This window comes from Anser anser, assembly GCF_964211835.1.
Source record: "Anser anser genome assembly, chromosome: 4".
Taxonomy (NCBI): domain Eukaryota; kingdom Metazoa; phylum Chordata; class Aves; order Anseriformes; family Anatidae; genus Anser; species Anser anser.
This window is the reverse complement of record NC_139724.1, coordinates 43,892,173-43,915,248: the sequence shown is the minus strand read 5'-3', so window position 1 is coordinate 43,915,248 and position 23,076 is coordinate 43,892,173. Positions and strand designations below refer to the sequence as shown.

Here is a 23,076-nt window from a genome sequence, read left to right as displayed (position 1 = left end):
CTACTGCATTTGTTGGACCTGAAATAAAACAAGAATCTGCCAGGTGAAACATGTATCTCCTGGATTCACATGAAGTACATCTTTACAAAACACACATGAGTATATAGTGGGTGGTAGCACGGACACAAGTACACAAAAGACAGAGCATATAGAAATCAAAAGGAGAATCTGACACCACAGCTGTGAGTTTCTCATGTCTTTTATCCTTGAGGCAAGGTGAATTGGTGGGGCAGTGGAGGAAATAAATCTATTAAACTTGGGTGAAACTAGTGCAAACTAGGAAGATCCAGATTAAATAAAGGTGAAAAAGGCTGGCATGCATCCTAGTAATTACCAAACCAAACAGGAATATTAACTCCCTGCATTATGAGAAGTAAAGTATGTACACAAAATAGATGCTGAAAATTTTGGAATGAGTTTCTCGGGCTTGAGTTCTTATTCCCTTTTAAGTTGAATGAAGAGAAGAGATGCCACATGGTTTAGCTACTGAGCTAAACTTAGAAACACCCTGTACACAAGCTCACTACCACACCCCAGATGACCATTAGCTATCACAAAGTGCACTGTGTCATCTGTTCTCTGTATTTCATATCACTTTAACAGAGGCATACTGGTTAACAGAAGCACATTATTTTTGGAGGTAGGGGTGGTTTGTGGAAGAGAACAAAAGAAGGAAACCTGAGTCCCAAGAACAAGGATAGTGCATTAAAAAAAAGTCACTTTTAAAAAGAGATGCTGTAATATTCTGGAAAGCAGTGATTACCCTTAAAAATCTTTCCTCTGTATCTGGAATTTTCACTGGGAAATGAATACTGAAATTACTAAATTCCTTTGAAAATCTCCATGTAAAATCTGTTCCCAGAGTGCTGGATCTTGCACTTGTGCTCATTAAAAGTGCGAAGATGTGAAAAACTTCTGGTCTTTTATTTTATGTGCTTATGCCAGGAAGGCTTTCTAAAACATCCATAGGGGGACTTTTCCCTGATTTCTTCTCTCGAGTTAAAAAATATCCATGTTAATTCTGTTTATAGAATTGTTCACTGAAAGCAGGAGAGGATACATGAAACCACCAGCAGTGAAATGACTCCCCCTTTCCTCACGGAGCACAGCCTGCTCTGTGAAAGTCACTGCCACAGGACATGATGGAGACCCGCTTGGTCTCACCAGGGACAGTTGGGTGCTTCCCATGAAGAGTGGCTCCGGGAGGCCCTGCACAACTGCTGGCCTGGAGCAGGGAAGGATCACAGCCACAGGAAAGACCCTAAGCACCTTGCAGTCCTTGGGGAAAGCATCTGCTGGTGCACTGCCCCGTGTCCATGCCTGCACAGGTAGAATTGCCCCAGTCCTGTCTGGTGGCAATGCTTAACTCCTAAGCCATGCTTTCCTGATAAAGTAGAAAAGCCGGAGAGGATTTTGTCTCATGGTGGAGGTGGGGTGCAACCTCTGACTGCTGTCACAGAGTAAGTTGTTATTCTCATTAAATCATCTCTACAACATTATGCGGCATTTGTGGACTGCTGCAACTGTTTCTCTGAGAAATGCTCAAATGATTATAAGCAACCATATTGTCCTAAGGTCATTCAGGAAGCCAACAGCCTCTCTTTCCTCCTGCCCCTCTCATCGGCTTCCTGCTTTCCCTGTGCTCTTCCTAATACACTTGGCTGACTTCAGCACAGCACTGCCCTGGGGCTAAGAGCTGCTCAGAGGCTCATGTTGCAGAGATTACCTAAGAAATAAGAAGTTCTTCCTGGAGCTTTCCACTAGCCCCTTGGGTACAGCATCCTTCCTGAACACAGCCAAACTCCTCCTTCGCTCAGGATCATAAACATCTGTCTTGCTCAGCCCTGATGGGATAGCTGTGCTCCCAGGAATGCCAGCAAAGCAATTAGTTCCAGAGGAACCTTTTTGCTACACCCCAAATTGCATCTCTTCGTTTCCCTCAGAGTACAGGGAAGATGAGGGGTGAGCAGGCATTTGCCTGAGGGCATTGTGCTGACCAGCAGTGGGGAAGGTGACCCATGTCCTTTGTGATTTGCTACCACCTGCCTTTCCAACCTTGCATCGTGAGTCTTCCCCTCACTGGAAAGACAGGAGGAAGATTGGAGCAATATTGATAGGTGACAATTCCCTGGGACCTCATGCCGTGCCTCTCCACAGGAAAGTAAACCCAGCTAGGCACAACAAAAAATAGGGCGTTACAGAAAAGCTGCAGAGGGCAGTTGTCCCTTTGAGGCCTAGTGCCTGTCCCGTGCAGTAATAAGGAGCCAACTGGTGGAGGAAGCGAGAGGCAGTGAGCTCTGTGAGGGGAATGATGGGGCAATGAAGGGAGTTTGGACCTGTGTCTGGCCTTGGAGTGACACCTTGCAGGCATTTGGAAGACCACCAACATTTCTGCTGTGCCAGGCGCATGCCTCTGGGGACAGGATGAGGAGGAGCCAAGCCCCAAGACTGGCAGTGCGTTCACCTTGTTGTGCTGACCAAGCCGCAAGCAATTGCGTTGCTTAAACAAATATCCTGACAGAGCCGAGAAGAGCAGAGCAGCTGTAGGCACGTCGAGTGCCTGCGCCAGTGGGAGCAGCTCCAGAGAGCAAACAGGAGAGATGAGAGCCGCTGGCATGTGAACGGCTTGCTAGTAATGGGCCTATGGACATGAAACCACAGCGAGAGGGAGAGCGCAGCCAGGCAAGGGGAGGGGGGAATTCCCACGGAGCACTTGAAGATGTTACAAAACGTTCATTAAATTAGGTTTTCGGTGATTGTCAGCACTTGAATTATAAGGACCAAATGCAATTGGAAAACTACCTTTGCTTTCATCTGCGATGGTAACTGCACATCAAACGTTTTAATCTTCTCCAGTGACTAAATATGTGGAAATCTGTAGGTCTATTTATATAAAAACTTCCAAAGGATATGTTATCTCTGTGATTTCTTCCCCCACTCTTTCCCCAAGGGATTTTTCTTTCATGTCTTCTTGCACCATCTACATTTATTTACCAGTGAATATCACTTCAAATGAATTTAGTACCAGGGATGTTTATAGAAATAGTACATTTTCAATGACTTGTGGAGAATACTTATAAAAAGTGAATGTTGTAAAACACAAGTGTGTTTACATTAGAAAACCAATAACAGACTGGTTAACAACCAGTCGAGGCGTGGATCAAAATAAGAGGCCTGCTCACCCACTCCAAACCAGCCTACAGCCTTGAATATCAAAATGCTCTTCAGTAGCTTTACTGCTTTTGTAACAAATCTGTTTCCAAGTAAGCCTTAGACCAAGAATTTTTCACTGAAGCTATCTGAGGATCACTTGAATAATAATTTGAATAATCATTTGAAAATACATTATTCTGGACTGCATGGAATAAAGCAAACCTTTTCCAATAAGCAATTTGGCAATAAATTATTCAGTCACCTCTAATCAAAAGTGCATAGCCTGAAGGAGAGTAAAGAAAAATATCTCAAAGCAACAATTAATCTGTTATATTAATGAAAGGAATGATGTGTGACAAGTGTACAAAATGAACTTTCCCGGAAACCCTGGTACATTCTTGTTCCGCTTTGGAGAACAATGATTTAGATATTAATTTCTTTGACAGGGAGCATTTGCTTCCAGGTCATCCGGTTGCTTGGTGGTTTGTAAGAGGAATGAAGTGACAAAAGAAGGGACCACCTGGTTGCCCCCTTCCGTAAATGAAGTTTAACGTAGCTGATGAATCCTACATCCCTTTCAGCCTTATGGAAGCCCTCTACCATCTGGCTATCAGGTTAAACTATGTAGCTAGCACCCAGAGTTTAGATAACTAGTTATACTATGTGAATGGAACAGAGAAAAGGGCAGCAGCAAAGGGTTTTAAACTCTCAACAACAGACAGCATTCATGACCCTCTCATGGCCTTGCCCTCATGCCCCAGCGAGGAGACGAAACCTTTGTAACCCTTACAAGTGCACGTGCAGCTCTGCAGCACCTCCTCCCCTTCCTTCCTCCCAAGTGAGGCTGTTCAGCACATCAGCTCTCTATTCACAAATGGCTGCAGGATGACAGAGGCTCTGCTTTTCAGGATGTGTGTTATTGCTGGAAGTATTTCACCAAGCTTTTAAATGACGAGCAAGTAGATGTCTTTTGTAGCCCCTCTATGGCTCTGCCCACCCTGATTTTGACTTAAGGAAGTAAAATAAAAAGAGAAAGAAGCCACTGCACTTCTTGATTTCTTCTCTGATGCACCTCAGAAGGAAACAAGTCATCAGGTTTCACAAGATCCTCAGAGTCCTCTCCACTTCTTTTAATGATGATGTAGCCTTCTGGTAACTGGACGTATTTTCTTACTATGCTCTATTTTGAAAGCACAATCAACTAGGACCTAATTCTGCAGTCCATTAAAAGACAGCTGAAAGAGGGACCAATTATACCTCTGAAGAATATCTACAGTATCAAGAATCAGTTTCACTTGAAATACACGTTTCCACATACTTAGAGAAAAAAAAAAATCAAGTAGAACCATTCTACTTCCAGCTGTAAGAACTCTGACATCTGAATTGAAGCAAATTGAAATGCTCACTGTAAAGGAAAAGTTGCCATGAACAGGAATTAATTTCAACAGCTCCTGGGTAAATTGGAAACAAAATCTTTATTGTAAGAGGAAGAAAAATAGTTTAAAACATACTGAAATGCAGGAAGCATACTAAAGACACCAAAATGGGAGTATTTCCAGTTTGGGATAGATAAAGAGTATGGATTCACTCAACAGAGGAACCCTGACCATATTAATATCAACATTAACCAGGCAGAGCATGTAGATGGACATAGTTGACATATTTCCAAGATGAGTAACACCCTCCTCCCTTTCTGTCCACCATAATATTTGGGAAGCTAACTTTTGTTCCATGTCTTGACTTAATTCCCCTCGGGCCAAAATGAAATCAAAGTTCAATCAGGGAAGAGACAGCAAGCAGAACAAAGAGGGACATGCTGGAAAATGTGGTCTCCAGTTATCCAAACATCCAAGGCAGAAACAGAACACGAGTCAGAATTAACACAAAGGCATGGATTGTTTGTGCTTTCATCCAAAAAACTGGAAAATAATCAACACATACTTCTCTATAATTCATCAAGATGGAGGTGCTACTGAGACACTGAAGGAAGCTTTAAGTGTCTCAGGTACATCAGGGATGTTTAACTAGCAAGCCACCAGACAGGCTACGGATATATCAACACAGTGTTGTTGGTAAGCATCAGGACAAGTCTCAGCTGGGAAAATCAAGAAAGTCAAAATCAGATATACTGAAGCAGTGACTTTCAAAGCACACTAAACCCTTCAATAAACCCCTTTTTTCAGGGGAAAAAAAAAAAAAAAAAAGGCATCATTTCCACTTTTTAATCACACACCACTGGAAGAGCAGCATTTAATCTCTTAGCAAGCACAGAAGCCATTCCTGGGAGGCTTAACAAAGCTTTCCAGTCCTCCTGTATCCTTGCAAATTTTCAGCCCATCCAGCCATCATCCTGTCTAAAGCAGAGAGCTTCTTTTAGTTATGCACTGACTAGAAGGAAGCTGCTACCCAGAGGTCAAGTTGTAAAACAGTTCTGATAGGAAACAACATTAAGTACCCCAAAGCAGCATTATCCTCTGACTGTTTGGGGGAGACACTGCTACCACCAGCAGCACTTCAAACACTCCAAAAGCAACACACCAGGAAAAACAAGTCCTAGCATCCAGCCAAATACAAAATGAAAATCTCCCTTCCAGGGCCTTGTAAATTCCAAACAGCAGAGAGGGCTTGAAAATGTCCAGGAGGATTGGCTGAAGTGGTGGCGTCACTGATGCACACCCCTGCTGTCATACCAGTACACAATCCCAAACTAAAGTAGGCACTGATCTGAAAAAAAGAAAAAAAATCCTCTGGATCCATCATATTCCTTTTTCCAAGCCTAAAACAAACAGTCGTGCAATGTTCCAGCCCAAGTTTCTAAAATGAATAATTGCATTCTTCAGAGCTTTGCCTTATAATTATGGACACCTTCAGAGAAATCAGATATCCTTGTAGGTTTGGATTAAACTACTTGCAGAATGTTTACACAGAGTACAGATATCTCCTTATGTTGTTAAATCTAAATAACAGCAGACACTGTTCACATAAAAAGAAGAAGAAAAAACTACTATCTTTTGAGGACAATTTCTGTGGTGATCTTAAAGAGTTCCAAAAAATCAAGAGAAACAGAGATATTTAAAAGAGTAAAATAAGAAGTGAAAAGAGCATTCCAGAAAGTGCCCCTGTTTCACTGACACAGTACATGCAAATGAGAACACTGCATCCTTGTTTCTTCGAGGCAAAAAAAAAACCACCACCCTTCATGCTAGATGAAAGGAGTTGCTAAATTATAGCTATAGGTTTTTAACAAGAGTTCACAAGGTTTTCTTCCTTAAGCTCTGTTTAGATAAAGTGCTTTAAAACAGAAATTCACCCTTTCTCAAGTTCAAACGAGATCGTAGTTTCCTGTCGTTCTAAACTTCTCTGTACCTCTCTCAAACCACCACTGCTTGTTCTCAGCAGCAAGGGTTCACCAGAAGCTAACAACCCAGCCAGTGCCCCTCACACAAGGTGGGATGGGGGGGACACTTCACATATTTGAGACTTGGCATTTCCATGGATGGGAAAGCAGGTAGAGATAAGCATTAAGAAAATGAGAGGGAACAATGCCCATGCAAAGCCTTCTGTATAATGTGTTAGTCCCCCTTGCTTTTGTTGCTGTACCCATATGGATGAAAACCAAGTCTATCTACCAGAAATTAACAGCCATGCAAGGTGAATTTCCTGAATTGCCACTGTCCAGGGCCAGGAAAGGAACCTGTGGCAGTGTCAACAAGCTCTCTTGTCATGCCATGCCTTCATGAGAAGAGATGCAGAAGATTGTACATTCACCTTTCCATCCCTCTCTACTTCTAAGCAGTAATTTCCCCTCATCCATCAAGTGAGAGAGCAGTAGAGCACCAAGGTCCACAGCATTCAGGAATAAAAGGTGGGGGGATGAGGTTTATTAGAAAACTGCTCACATTTCATTCAAGTAATCCTGTCTGCTTCCAAGCAGATTTCAGAAAAATATCTGTGTTCTGCTGAATAGCTTTAACGGGATTACCTTTAAGGCTTCTCTAATAAATGGTGTTATTAAGTTGTCTGGCTCATACTGAGACTTATATATATCCACTGGCACTCCCCTCTTTTTCAGGTTTTGTTACAAATTGGAATTAGTGTCTATCTGGTGTTGGGTTTCGTGTTTTAAAGAGGACTGAGTTAAAGGAAATCTTCTAGGTAAAGCCCTTTTTAAAATTTTCCCTATGTTAAAAAATTTCTTTCACCCTACAGAACACGTCCTAAAAGGGATTAGATGCTGTTCAGTACAAATCTGCCAGGAAGTCTAAATCAAGATTTCACAGATCAAACACCGGTACAAATGACTGTAAAGAGCTAAGATTTTGCAGGAAAATAAAATTATCTCAGATTTCTGAAGGCAGTCTAAAAGTCCAGTAGAAACTAAAAAGAGTGGGCAGGGTTTGAAATGACATAATGTAATTCTTTCAGCCTCTTAAGGTGAGTCATTTAAAAAAATATTTATATATATATATATTTTTATAGTGAATACTCTTAGAGGGCTGGGCTGGACTGGAATGTTTTGAACTTGATGAAAAGTCTCTGCAAATGAGAAAAAAAAAGACATTACATTCAAGAAGGTCTTGATTAGATGCCCTCAAAATCAAAAATAAATACATACTTGTGGTATCCTAATACTGAAACAAACACAAATGAAGAATTGTTAAAACGGTTCACCTGCATTAAGGCAATCCATGGAAACAACACAAAACCCTAGAGCTACTGTATCCAGATAAGGTTTTATTGAAGGAAATTCCCTACGGCATTACATTTAAAGGGCCTATCCTCTTGTGGGGTGTTCTGCAGTATAAATGGGGATCATAAGGAAGGCTATGGCTGTGTCAGTGGTGCCAGCATCTTTGACATACATCTCATTTACCCGTGGCAGGAGGAAAATGGGCCCTGACTCTAGCATGCCAACAAATTTTAGGGCAAGACAATTCATTTTTCCTTTTATGGCTTGATCCTCCTCCTCTGTTGTCAGGAGAAGCTTTTGTTGACTCTAAGAGGTGTCTATTTCAAATAGTTTTACGTGGCACTGCTGAAAGATGCAAAACAGTTGACTGCTTCAAAAGCTCTTTTTACTTTAGTTTGGATAGCTAGGCTTACAGGAGAAGATGCTTTCTAAATAGTTACACTCAGTTAACGTGTTGGTGTGTAGAGCCAAACCCCTAAACCAATGAATTTTTAGGCAAAGATTTTTCTTAATTATTTGTTGCCGTAGAGAAACAAAGAACACTGTTGATTTTTTTTGTTTTGTTTTGTTTTAATTTGGGGTCTCCATTTTGATATGTGGGATCTCAAAAAGCTAGAACTTCAAATAGGAGAATGCTAATATAACACAAGAAACCTGCGTGGGTTTTGTTTTACACGTGGAAATAGAACAGATGAGTTTCAAAACTGCAGTAAAAATAACTGAGCAATTGCCAAGACCTGTAGTCATGATCCGAAGATTTCACTCACTGAGCAAATACCCTTGAAACTCCCATTATGGTTTGTGAATCAGCCGCTGCCTTACTTTCTTACAGATATCATCACTACAAATAAAAATGCTGAATCTCTGGGGAGATCAGACGATTCAGGTCTCTGTTCTCTGGGCCTTTTATTTTCTGGGGTGTGCATGGGATTCCTATTCTATTTCTTGGAAATAGAAAAAAGGCCCTCGAGATTTAATGCACCAACCAGCCTCCTGTTTTCTCAATATAAACCTGACCTTTCCTACCTACCTTGTAGAAGGAGGAGTTCAAAATACAAGAAACCATACTTTGACAGCCCTATACGTTCTGCTCAGCATTTTATGCTGTGAGGAATCTCATTACTTTTAGTCGGACTCCTCCTGTTTTTCACTATTTATCGTGCAATCAAAAGCTCACCCTACATATATCAATCTAGTGTTGTATCAAATATCCTGTACATTATCAGTTCAGCCTGAAGATGCCAGTAATCAAGGAAAATATATCCTGAAAACATGATTCTGAGGCTTAAGTATAGATTTACACTACTTCACCTCTGTACACAGCATAAGGTGAAATCATTCTTTTTCCAGTTGCATTGGAAAAATCTACTCATGCACAGCTTTTATATGTTTTTCTAGTGACTCCCAATGGACATTACCAAGCCAGCATCACTCCTGAATTTCCAGGCAAAGATATGGGTCCCTGAGGTAAAAAGGGAGCTGTTCAAGAGAATGAGTCCTTTTTTGGGGATGACTCCTTTCAAAACAGCGTTGCTACTATATCTGAAAGATCAGAGAGCTGTTATCCATGATTCATTTTTCACTGACTCCTCCATATAGATATTTAGACAAACAAACAAACAGTGGAAGAGAATGCAAAATAAAACCATGAGTAAAATTTTCATAAGCACCTGAGGAACACAGGCCCCTATACTCCACTTTAAAGAATGATTTATACATCATGGCCATGTTAAAACTCATATTTGTGATCCAAACAAATTTTCATCATTTGACCTGTGTTTCTAACTGGATGGTACAAGCAGTGAGTCATTTCTGAAAGCAGTTCAACATTTTTATTAATTTATCTCAGCATATTTATGGACTCAAAGTTTTATTTATTTTTCTCTCTCTGATATTTAAACATCTTTGTTGCACATACTGCCATAGAACATCACAGCTGTTCATTCAGAGCTGGGCAAGGGGAGGTAAGCACATTCGGATTATGGAAAGAAAAAGGAAACAAAGTGATTTTATTTACTTGCAGAGGTAAATGGAGAACCTTTCCATATTAAGAAATACTTTCTCCCAAGGGAAAGAATCTGGCTATGATCAAGAGAAGCTGTGAATAACCACTGGCTGTGATAAATGAATATACGGAGATGGAAAAAGAAGGTATTACTGATAAAAAAAATCTTTTGCTGTAATTCAGTGTCAAGATTCAAAACTCAGCAGGACTTTCTCGATATCTGATCAAGTTTAGGATGTTCTGATGACATTTCTTATTCTTTTTTTTTTTTTTTTTCTGTGAGAAGGATGGAAAGTCACAAGTATGAGTAATAGAAATGCAATAGTCTTTTATCCAAAGGACTCTAAGTCCAGTCCTTTTTTAGATGTGCTAGAAATTTCCCTCTCTGTTCCTCACAACCTGTTTACATTTCTAATCTTCATGTGGTGCCTATTAGCAAGAGCATAAATATGGAATGTTAAATTTCTGTGTATCCCAAACTATCTACAGCCCTGAAGGATTCAGGAAAAATTAAACAAGAGAGTAGGCATGCTTCCAGAAATAACACAGCTTTAACAAACACATGAAATATTTATAGAACATGTAAAGAACAAAGGAAATGCAGCATTTCCTCCATGTACGACTTCTATCAGTGTTTCAGGAATACTAGTTCCCTCCCATGTTGCTACTCTGAGGAGAGGGACCACAGCTAATAAATTCTCCCAGATTAACCTGATTTTGTAAAGAATACACATTCCAGTGACATATCAATTGCAATCCATAATTGTTTTGTTAGTTTAGTTAAGCTTTTTTCCAGTATATCTTTTGGCTGCAGAAACACGAGCCTTACTGGTAGCAAAACCCGCAGCAGAGAAGTAATTGCATATTGCATTGTGTAACCGAACAATGTTATAACTGAACATGCAAAGTGTCTGTTGCTGTAACAGCAAATACTTATGTAGTGTAACCTACAGGAAATAAATTAATAATAATAATAAAATATATATGCATGACCAGAGTCTCATTCAGATACTTTGGGCTACGCAGCATCTCTGTAAAAGACTGGAAAATATTACAGAGGACATCCTAATATTGTTTGAGTTACCTAAAATCACTACATTGGTCTCATCTAGTACGGTGCATGTAGGATTGCTCCTTTAATTTTAAAATGGCATATTACAAAGGAGAAGGTACCTTAGAGAAAGTTCAGAAGATGGGGAATATAAGTAAAATATAAATAAAAAGCATGGTTATGGGTCCAGGGACACAAGGTATCAAAAATTTAACAAACTTCAAAAACAGTTTTAATATTTATATCAAAGCCAAAGTTTCCAGATTTTTTATTTATCTGTAAGAATATTTTTAATGATTAAGCTTTTGTACTTCAAGATTTAAGCCATGATCTATTAGAGATGCAGATAAGGCCAACTGAAAGTGAATTACCCTATATTTGCATGTAGCAGAGTTCTTGCACAGTCTCCAGTAGTGCTTGCAGTAGGTTGTGGACTACCAGAGCAAAGGTGCCTTGGTTCGAGTCTGAATATCAATGCATGCCCATTTCTGCATCTGTTAAATGAGGCACAGAAACAACTCTAAATTTAAAGATGGCCACTCCGTGGTAGACCAGAAGAAAGTCTAGACTGTTACCTCAGTTATGTAGTTCATCAAGATATTAGATATTTGGATAGCAAATAAAGATGTACCCTAGGGCAAGAGGGGAATAGAGATGTACGTTGGACAGAAAGAATTCTTGAGGATATATGGATGGAGGCCACTGTTCTTGGTGGTGAAGAAGGGTGAAGCTGAAGTGCTACAGGGTGCTTTCCTATAGATTCAAATGCTCAACAACCCAGTATCCTACAGTTTATGGGTAAGTAACCAACACCATGGGGCCCTGTAATCATGCTGCAGGTGACTCTCCCATAAACATGAGAGGATAAGTTATAGATCCTCTGCCTTTGTCTCCCTCTCGCCTGACAAGAGGAGTCTGCTTATAAAACATGCAGGTCAACTTGCATGCAAAGCAGCTCTTCAGCTTCTGCTCAGTTATGATTAGGTCTAAACAGTGCGACAGCTTATTCACAGGCACTTAAAATTTCTTAACTCTATTGTCTAGGCACTGCTTCAGGGACGGAAAAAGAGCCTCATTTACACATTTAAAATATACCTATAATAATGAACTAGGTCAATCTGAAAGTCTTATTCCTACAAGCACAGGAGAATAAACTTTAACTAACTTTTCTTTTCTCAAAAAGAAAGAAAGAAAAAGGCAAAAGAGCACATTGCCAAAGAAGCTACGGCCTCCACAAATGCTCACTCTCCTGACAGGACATAAACTGAAGGCACACAATCTTCTCTCCCAGATAACAATCCATGACACTCAGCAAGTCACCAAGGGGTGCCCTAGGACTCCATTTGTCAACCAGGGACTGCTGCACAAGGAGGTTGAAGCTAGTGAGCTTCTCCCAGTGCTCTTTGCTGAGCTGGTGCTGTGTGCTGAGCTTTCTGCAAATCCATGTGTAGCTGTGACTGTTCAAAGATCGAGTCTCACATCAGAGCTTTCTCACAATTCCTGACCTTGAAAAAAAAAAAAAAAAGCCAAAAAAGGCAAAAAGATAGAAAACTGGAGCCAAAAACTGACCTACGCTGAGAAGTTTGAGCTTCTTTTAATATATCTAAAAATGAAGATGGAAAGAATTACAAGTAACTATTTGATTTTTCATGTAAGTGAAAGATTATATACACACTTACAAATATCTTTTGCCTGGGCTAATGGAAATCTTTAGGCAACTTTAATTTAGCTGCTGTTAACATTCCTGCTACAACAGAGTCAAGTGCAAAGTGCATTGTAAATACTAGAGCTGTTTATAACCTGAAGGGCAAATTCAAATCCTGTTTAATTTCCTTACCGTTGTTCGTAAAAGTCATTTCAAGAATAGAAGCATGATGTGCAAACACAGCAAATCTCCCACTTTTATCACCACATCGGAACAAAGCAGTTCTCTTTTCCAGCTTTGCTACCATTTTTGGAAGAGAGAGAAAATTTTATTCCTAATGGTGGAGAGGGACTCCTGACAATCCAGAGGTTCCTGGGCTTAACAGCGACAACAAGTCCCTCTCAGATGTGACAGATCATTCGCATTGGTACTTCTCAGCATTGAAAGCCACGAATGGTTGCTCAGCCCATTACCCGGCTGATAGGAAAGGCAGTGCAACCAGCAGCATTGTGGCCCATGGTACCGGAGGCTTGCTGGCATTTGAGAGCAGGAGAACCCAAGGGACCCAGCAGAGAAGTCAACACTTTCTTGACAAAAATAAGTGGTTGCTAAAAATAAGAGGTTGTACACATTCACAGGGATCCAGGCCTAGTTGCGAATGATTCATGCACATGGGAAGGAGCCAGATTCATGGATGCATGAGGTTGCAGCAAATAGTTCGTGAGTTGCACTCCTAATGCTGAATGGTGCAAACATCTTCCGGACAACAGAGATGTGGACGGAAATAATCTGATGTCTTTTTCATTCTGGGAGACACAGAAAGGTCTAGGATGCTTGAAAACAAGGTCTAATCTACTGCAGGATTTATAGACAGTCTTAATCCAGGAACGGGGACTAAACAGAAGGTAGAATGGAAACTGACCAGTCATCACTGAGAATATATCTAAGTTTTAACTTGAAAACAAACAAACAAGAAAACACTTCAAACAAAACATGGAAAACTATTAGAAAGAAAAAAAAAGTGAAAATCCTGGGGGCAAATTGGGATTTTGGGTTCTATTTATGCCCAAAATAACCCCAATAAATTCTGCCTGGCTCTTTGACCATTAAAAGTTCTTAGAATACTTTGTCTACTTGCCAATTTGTCAGTCATCATTTTTATAGTCAAACTTGTAACTTTTATTCTAGCTCTTTTTTTTTTTCCTCCTTACTGGGGATATTGTTGGGCCACTTAATTGGTGATTAGATCCATAATCAGTGCTTTTTGGCTGTGCGAAGGAAAGAGAAACATTAAAATAGCGATGAAGGTTTAGTTAAAGGTGACTGAGTTCATCTGAAAGCACTGTCATTCTGTACTTCTAGGGTAGGAGCATTTTGTTATCCATTTGTTATGCTCTGGTTTTGTAGCAATACTTACTTCTAAATGGACTGGATTAAGAACAGATTTCCAGCTTTTAAAAAGATCTTCACAGTTGGCCACACAGAGAAGAAAAGTTGGAAGCAAAATCATCTGCAGGAGATAAAATATCATTTGCAGCTCTAGTTTTCCATGCCGTCTGTGATGAAACTATATTTAGGTGACAATGGGGCCTTTTCTATCCAGATCTTGGCTGTTGCTCTGTGATGCCCTTGCGAGGTCACAGCCCATACCTTTCTGATGACGCTCTGCTGCTACGACAAGCGTCCGCATTCCTGGACGGGCATGCCAAGCTCAGAATGGGACCACTGGAGAGAATGTGGGTTATGAGGGTTAAAGTCCTTATTTAGTCACTGACAGGACTGAAGAGCAGCAAATGTAGCATGAAAAATGACATGCGAAAAGAAGACAGAATCATCTGCAGAAGTACTTAGTTCAAAGGTTACCCCAACATAAAAGACCTCTGATAATTTGCTGTTAACAGAGATCTTGCATGTAGTTCATGCTTTTAAACTGAGGGAAGGAATCCATTTCTTTCTTAGAAAGATATTTCATTTCCAGAATTTCTAAATCTTTGAACGGTCTGGACAACATTACATGTTGGGACGATGATTCCTTGGAGGTCCTCTGCTCGTGTCCCTTCCCAAGGCCCAAAACAGAGCAGGGCAAACAGAGCCAGGAAAAGAAGGTCTTTCTCAGGTGGTGCCCACACTTCTACTGCACAGGGCTGCAGCTTGCCATTTCTGACTATTTAGGTGTAGTGACCCCCACTGGGTGTCACACAAGCCATCAGAGAGCTCCAGGGAGGCGGACATCTCTTGAGAAGTGGGGATACTGCAGCCATCTGCTCCAAGGAAACATACTGAGAGGCACTGAAAAATGTTATCTTGCTCCTGGAAGAGGACCAACTGAAGTATATTAATGCCACATGCAGCCTGAGGTGCAAGTCATCAGACACTGGGTGCCAACAAAATGGCATTGCTGCACTGTCTCCTGCCTAAATCACATACACAATCTCATTCTCAAGGAGAAAAAATTGGAAGTGCAGTAGTCTAAACAGATTATTGTCAACTAGCATACATGTTGATGTTGAGTCTATGTAACGGCACCTCTGAAGTGACTAAAAAAAATAATACCAAAAACCAATACAAAAAAAAACACAACACAACACACCAACAGCACCAAACCAACAACAAATATGACACACAATGAAAACAAAACAGATTATAGTTGAGAATTAGGTTTACTATCTCTGATGGATTTCTTTCTGTATAATGATCTGCAGATGTCTGCTTATAATGTAAGTTAAATACAAATGAGGAACCTCGGACTGTTTGCTCCTTATTTGCAACTGCTTACATTTTGTAAGTACTGTACAGTACAAGCGGGCTGGGTAAAATCCTGACCCACGCTGCAGTCACCATGTAGGTGTTGGTGCTGAGCCTCAACAAGGCCAGCATCACCCACAATTTGCTAATTCCTGAAAACATCCTGTAATGTGTTTAAATAAACCCCTGAGCTCTGCAGAGATGTATGTATACAGACATTTATATTGTCTCTATTGATGTGAAAAGAATGACCGGATTAGGAATAGAAAACCCAAACACCATGCACCAGCTTTTGACAGTTACTCTGTTAGCCCAGGTCACAGATGCAGCACGAGTTCAGGCAGTATTTCAGGGAAATACTGTTTGAAAGCCACGGCTCCTCTCTGTCCAGACCCATTAGTGTGAGAGACTATTGTCCACAAGAGATGGTGCCTGCAGACACCAAAAGCAGGGGACAAACTGAGGACCCACCATTGCAGACCACACTCGGACACTGCCCTGCACCCTATGCAAGCGATGCCAGTGCTGTGCATCCCAGAGCCCAGGCAGAAGAGGAAGCAGCTTCCTTTGGGAGATGAAAAGCTCTGGGGATAGGATGCTGCCTACCTTTCTTTAAACATGCAGATTTGTTCGAGGCTATTAAAGAGCTACCGCACGGCCTAAGATACCAGCATCTGACCTGGTTACTTTAAAAGAGAGCAATTGGAAAGAATAATCATGGCAGAGTTTGCAGAACGGCTAATGTCTCAAAATGAGCCATGCTGAAGAAACTGGAAGTAGGGCTGTAATAATGTTTTATACTGTACTTATTTTTATGATCCTTGCATAGCATATTGGAAGCAGCTGTGCCATTTTTGAACACGGGGGAAATGTGATGGACCTATTTATTAAAGGGGGTTAAGAGCCCCAGGTGGTCTGGAGATTTAAAGACCAGGAAATACCAGAGACAAATGAGAAAACAGGACGATCTAAGCCATACCAGTTGAAATAGATTTTGATGATAAGGCACAGCTATATGTCTTACAGTCTAAGATGGATATGTCGCAGCAGGGACAGCATTACTGAATGGTATTGTGAGCGATAATTGCACAGTCTCCTTCCAGAGGTTATATGCCCTCTCCCTCCAGATTCACTGAACCTTGTTATACACTGCTAACAAACCTACAGTCTTTTTCTAAAAGCACAAAAATACCTGGGATTTTTATATCCCAGTGTTATAAAGTAACAGTAATTCATAGACTTTGTGCAAGAGTGTTTCCTTGCCAGGAATTGAACCCCGAGGAAACCCAGCACATTCAGATCAACACAGAAACACACAGACAAGGTCAGCCTCCACATAATACACTGATGTTGCTGCTTAATACTAAAAATCAGGCTTTCCTCTTTCTATCATTCTTATTCCGTGGAAAATACACATGAAAGAGAGAGGCTTTTCAAATGCGTTTTAGCCCATCAGGCATCTGTAGGTCATCTTGTTCTGGAAGCCTACATACTTTGCAATACTGCTGGTTTTTATCCAACCTGAATTTGATCATTTATTCTTATTATGTAGAGAATTGTTTAGCAAGAAAATTGCAAATCCCCACAGAGAACTTACAGATCATCTCCATATATTTGCTATATTCCAAGCTAAAGCCATTCAGAGTGAAAACTGACACAAAATTTAGACAGTGGAACAAATACAAAGCCTATGGACGTCAACTGATTTCAGAGCTCGTTTTGTAAGGCAACAGCATCTTGCTGCATTTTATGCCACTAAGTCTCCACTGAACTCAGTCAAGTGTTCTGAGTAAATACCATCAGAAAGGCTAGTCTTTGGCCAAACTGAAGGCAGTGGGAAATCTGCCACCCACTTCAATGAGGCCACGATTTCACCACAAATATCTCAACCGCCTACACGCGCATAATGATGCCACATAACTCTCAGCATATAGCCTGCCTTGCAGGCCTTTCTGCTGCCGGCTGTTTCTTTGTTTGCAAACAGGCTCAGAGCAGCATCACCTACAGAAGTTTTCATTAACCAGATCAGCGATGGACCATTATCACTCCCACGTGCAATTGGTATGCACCCAGCAATTGTATGCACTCAGCATACAGTGACATACTCAGAATGTCCAGCTGATGATTCATTTTCATACTGTCTGGAAACAGCAATGTGTGGCTTATAGTCAATAAATAAAGCCTAGGCACAGTGGAGTGAGTGTGCTCAAAACACAGTCTCCATTTGACCATGAGATGGGGGAGTTTCAGCTGCTAGTCAGGATGGGAAGCAGAGTCCCTGAAATTTGTTGCAGAGGGAGAATTCTGTGAAAAACATTAACTACAAAAGCATGCAACTATGTGAATACAGCCAGGCTGCCCTGAAACTGCAACCCTGGCAGCTCCAGGGGAGTCTCTTGCTGGAAGCAGCCTGAAACAGTGGCCCCTGGAAGCCTGGGACATGGAGTCGCCCTCTGGATATGATGACAGCATCTGACAGGGGAGAGAAACCCACCCCAGGCACTTGCCTTTTGAACCTCGGTGGCATTTTGATCAGCGTTTCAATGTAAATACATGCTTTGGCCAAAACACACTTTCACTCCGAATAGCTTCAAGAAGAATTTAGCTTTCAGACGTTCATAGCACCAAGTTATTTCTTTCAGGGAAAAAACAGTTCTAGTGGCAATTTGTTCTAAAAAGTGCCCGTACACTGGATTTACACCACTGGGAAATGAAGAATCAGTCCCTCTTATAAATTACTGCTATTTGGTAATTGCTTCCTGAGATAATCCACGTTATATTCCTTCCAGACATTTTAAACCAGCTGCTCAGCTATTGCAATTTTATACTGGAGCAGTCTGTGTGGGTCCTGGCAAATAGACTGATGTTCTGGACGACCAGAAGGCTTGGTACTTTCTCTATCAAGACTACCTTGTTCACAACAGGCAAAAATTAATCATCTGCCCTTTTAGTGCTGGGAACTTGTCACGAGTTTAACTCCTTACCTGTCAGGAAGAGTTATTGCATTAATGACCTCACAACATTTTTCTGAGTGAACAAGTGCTTCCTGATAATGGCTAGGCAAGGTATTTGTGCTAAAATGCTGTAGGTTTTATAAAGCAATGTATGAAATGGGACAAGAAAATGAAAGTACAATAAAAATAAATAATGAGTACCAATGAAAGCAATGAAAATAATTTAGATAACGAGTATGTTTAGATAGCAAGCATATTCATCTTTTAAGTTTATAATAGCATATTTTAAAATATAACATGGTACTAGGTGAGGGTCCTGAGAAATCCTTCAAACTGGCATTCAGACCAAGATTTACAGATTTACACAGCTGGGGTTTGGTCCTTCTCTACCCCAATAAACTCATTTACTAGGACAGCATTGTAGAAATGAGCATCCAAGTGTCTGTGTGCCCATGCTAACTATGTGTCTGGTGATTCCATTTTAAAAAGCAAAACAAACAAACCAACAATTACGAATCAATACCATCTTATACAAATTTATTAAATGAAATATATAGTAATCATGTTTTTAAGTCTTTAAATGAATCTAGAAGGATTGTGGGAAACCTCAGCTAGGAGTATTTGTTCTTTTTTGTCAGAAGAAAACAAAGCTCATTGGTATTTATTTTTTCCACGTTGCTATTAAAACTTACCTATATTTTAACCTGAACTTTACTACTTGAAGTGAGGTTAGATGGCCAACTGATCCTAAATACCTTAAACGCACATAGCAAAATTTACCATTTAAATGATCAGAGGATAGCGGTTAAAAGAAAACAAAGCACTATTACCGATAACTTTTACCAAAGAGCATAAATAACACTTCTGAGGAAAAAAATGCATGCACCCAACCCAGTTTTGCATAATTCTCAGTCAAGTGGTGAGCCTTTCTCAGAAAACAGTTTGGCAGAGAAGGGAACTCGGTGCCCTTCTGCTCCAAATAAATAACAGCTAGCTGTTTAGCCTTTTCCTTCCCTCTTTCTCCAACAATGCTTTACAGCAGAAAGGCACGTTTTCCTCAGTTACCCACAGACGGGGGGTCAAATTTGAACTACCGAGACTATCCCTTCAATTAAATAAAAGAAGTCATCTCAGTGTCAGCCCTGCTATTGCCTCATGAGGAGTTGATGAGGTTGATCAAGGTTGATATTGTGAGAATAACTTACTTTGATGGCATCATTTCATGTGGTTGACCAAACTGTAGTCTGATAGCCATGGTTTACAGCCACTACTGATTGCTAGTTGTTTCAGTTAGCGATCACCAGCTAACATTGTCAAATTTCACTCTCACAGTAATTATTTTACAGATCAAGCTATACTTTATTCATATTTATATACCCTGTTCTGAGATACAAAAGAGACATATAAGTTTAAAAAGAGATTGGACTTTCTATTTTAGATGTCCTCAAAATGATCCATCCTGTAATTGTTTCTCCATTTTCAGAGTATTTGGACTTTAACATAATTTCCCAGTTACATAGGTAATAAAAACAAAAGCAAAGTGGTACTGAAACTAAGGTAACTGCTCTGGCTAACAAAGCATTAGCCAAGCCTGGAGGTAATGTGAAAGGAGCTCTTTCCACGGGATTATGTAGACATGATCCAGAAGAGATGTTTCTTTCAAGACTTCTTCCACTCTCCTGAACCACAACAAACCTTGTAAGACTCTTCAAACCTATAACATGCTTAGGAAGCGCAATCTCCAATGATCCTATTAAGAATAGCTAAGTGTCTGTTGGAAGGACAAAGAAAGCTTTAACGTACATTAAGGACAGAGATTACGGAAAGTAGAATTTTAATCCCCAGAGAAGAGATTACAAGCAGGAGAAAGTAATGAAAAGTCCTCTTTTCCCTGTTCCCTAAAATCTTTGATGGAAGCCAAGGCTCAGCATTGAAATGGGAAGGAGAAGAAAAAAGGAAAAAAAAAAAAAAAAGACTAATGCATAAGGATCTGTTGGTGAGATATCATCCAGGAAGGGTAAACAAGGCTAGGGAAGAACTTCACTTCCTAAATCATCTTTGGCTCAACTTTCTGTCTTTCAGGGGCAAAAAAGAGTTGTCCAAAAGTAGCAGAACAAACAGAAACCTTTTGTTTTTTTATTCCACCATTTCTCAGCTCCTTCTGACTCAATGTAATTTTAACAGTCCCGACAGGGAACAAACCATTCCTAGGTACTCCTCTTCCCTGGCTAACACAGAGTTAAGAGTTTAGAGATTCATACTCTCCTGCTGCTGCTGTTGCAGAGTTCTTGTACAATAAGCATCCTAATATTTGCTATTAGAAAACACTCTTTGAATAGTCCACAGCAGTGCTTAGACTAAGCAAACAAACAAGAAAAAAAAAGAAAAAAGAAAAACAACAACAAAAATATTTTTTTAAGCTTTGCTGAGTCCTGAAAATTTAAGATTGTTTTTTTGGAAGAACAATACCACATACTTCCACTGAAGTTAGCAGGAATTAATGTGTTATTTCAATATTCCATTTTCAGGCTCACACCCAAATAGCTGGGTTGATTATAACACATATGACAGTTTAATGAATAGTAACAAAATAAATCTACAAATTATTCCATGTCAGGCAATGGAAACGTTCTGAAATCCTGAAAATACACCACCTTGCAAACAAGGAGGAATAAAACCCGGTGGTAATGAGATAACAGTTGTCAGAACCATGTGCTTTTGCTAGCCAGGTTTAGATAACTTTTCTTTGCCTGAACCTCAAAGCACATTTTGCTCACATTTTTGCCCATTCAGTACAATACTACAACCTCTGATGAAACAAAACAAAAGGGAAAAATTCCTAGTTGCACTACAGGCTTGTGCAATACAAATGTATACTATGCTTGGCATCAGAAAAGGGAAAGATTGAAGCTGCAAGGAATATATTTTACAGAGATGCAAAATTCTGTAACCAAAGTCTAGGGTAGGCAAGGCCAATTAGGCTGACTAGGTTGAATGTTAAGCTAAATTTGAATATTTCTCAAGAGATGAGAATGACATGTAGAAGGTTCAGTAATATTATTATTATGATTAAAAACAATATATTTGCATTCCGGTCATCATTCCCTTGGGATATGTACTGCTGGCAGATTATAGAGATTGCAGCTAGATGCTGCCACTTTGAAATATCCATGCACTTTGAGCCAGTAAAATACAATCCCCTAAAGAGTCTCTTATATGATATCGGAAATGTAAGCTGTGACTTCGGTTTCCAGCACAACACAACCAAAAATGCCATGTATCAATTGGAGAAGGAAATTATGAACATTTCCATTTGCTTACCTTTATTTGCCTTTAAGGATTAAGCATATAAACTGGATTAAAACAAAAAGCAACTGAAGGCCACAAGACAATTTCTTCAAAATTGGGAGAGGTATTTTTTACAGGTCTTTCTGTTTCAGTAGAGTTACAAGGAGGGTGGGCCCTTTACTCACTCATAACAATTTGCATCAGCTGTTAACCAATTCAGCTGCAGCCTGCAAATAAATTGTAGGTAAACATGGATCTGTTGTTTTCATGAGCTTTGAAATATCCATCCTGGGTGCATGGTTTTGTACTGAATCTACAAGATAGAATATGCAGTCCTAATGTCTGTTTGTGCCTTATGATTTACATTTAGAAGTAAACAACCACTCTGTATATTTCAACAAAATGACAAGTTTATAGTGCAAAAATCTCATCCCCCCGACCAGCGCATATATAAATATCTGTGTTCCTCAAACCCAGTGGTAGACACAAGAGAAATGATGGCTTTTTCTCTGACCTCCAAGATCTTAGATTGGGTCATGTGTTCAGCCTCAGATCCATTTGACCGTAAATACTTGCAAACCTCAACAACTCACAAGGCAGAAAATAGATTTAAGGTAAATAAACACTTCAGGCCCAGACAACATAAAAATACTCAGATTTTAATCTTGTGACTGCCATGTTATTGATATCTGCAGAAGATTCATATGCTTTATAGCTCTTCTTTACAATAGTAGTGCATTGTCCTCTTTTTATCATCTGATAATTTATGATACAACTGCAAGGCAGTAACGTGGTGTCTTTACGTGCAGTTTAACACCTGACAAAACAGCTTCAAGAGCTGCTTTGGATCTAAATCCAATATAAACAATATAGGCTGCCATTTAATGCTTAAAAACATTTACACCATAAACAATGAAGTCCTTTCACTCCCCTTTGGACATTGCTTAAAGAAGCATGCTGATTTTGATGTTCCTTGAAAGTGACAGAAGTAATATGTAATTTAGACATTTGTTCAAGGAAGGTTCTTTGAATTCAACTGTTTTACTAGTTTTCAAGATTGCCATCTTCTTTGGGAACAGTGCATTGGAATATTAGATTTTGATTGTCATGCTGTAGCACTTGACATTACAGTCTCATTGTTACAGACATCTAGAAATCTATTTAAAATCGGAGAAAAATGCAAAATCAATACTATAATTTTAAATCTCTTTCTGCTTTTTCTGTTTATGCATCATATACCAATAAATTCTGATCGCCATTTCTAAAAAATATCTTCCGAATTTTTTTTTTTTTAATACTTAATTATTAATCTTAGTACTCCTTTGTAAGCAGATCATTGCATCTGCGGAAGTCTCTGAAATGTAACTTGCACCAATGGGTCAGAGGAGCCCAAGGTGTAATTCTCTGCTGTCTGATCAGATATCACTTCCAAATCATTCTTTTTATGAAAACAATTATCTTGGACTCAAAATTTGTTTCCCACAATTACTCTGTAATATTTGCTTTAAATTCCAGCCATTGCCCTCACTATGTTGAGGGGCTGAG

At 39.9% G+C, this 23,076-nt stretch overlaps 1 long non-coding RNA gene across 1 annotated transcript in view; it reads right to left on the bottom strand.

Moving 5' to 3' along the window:
• LOC310898536 overlaps positions 1–21,700 on the bottom strand; it is a 45,178-nt gene extending 23,478 nt beyond the window's left edge. The window contains exon 1 of the long non-coding RNA XR_014583410.1: positions 21,565–21,700. This is a non-coding gene — a long non-coding RNA (uncharacterized lncRNA). The remainder of the gene's footprint in view (positions 1–21,564) is intronic.
• Between the last annotated feature and the right edge of the window lie 1,376 nt (positions 21,701–23,076).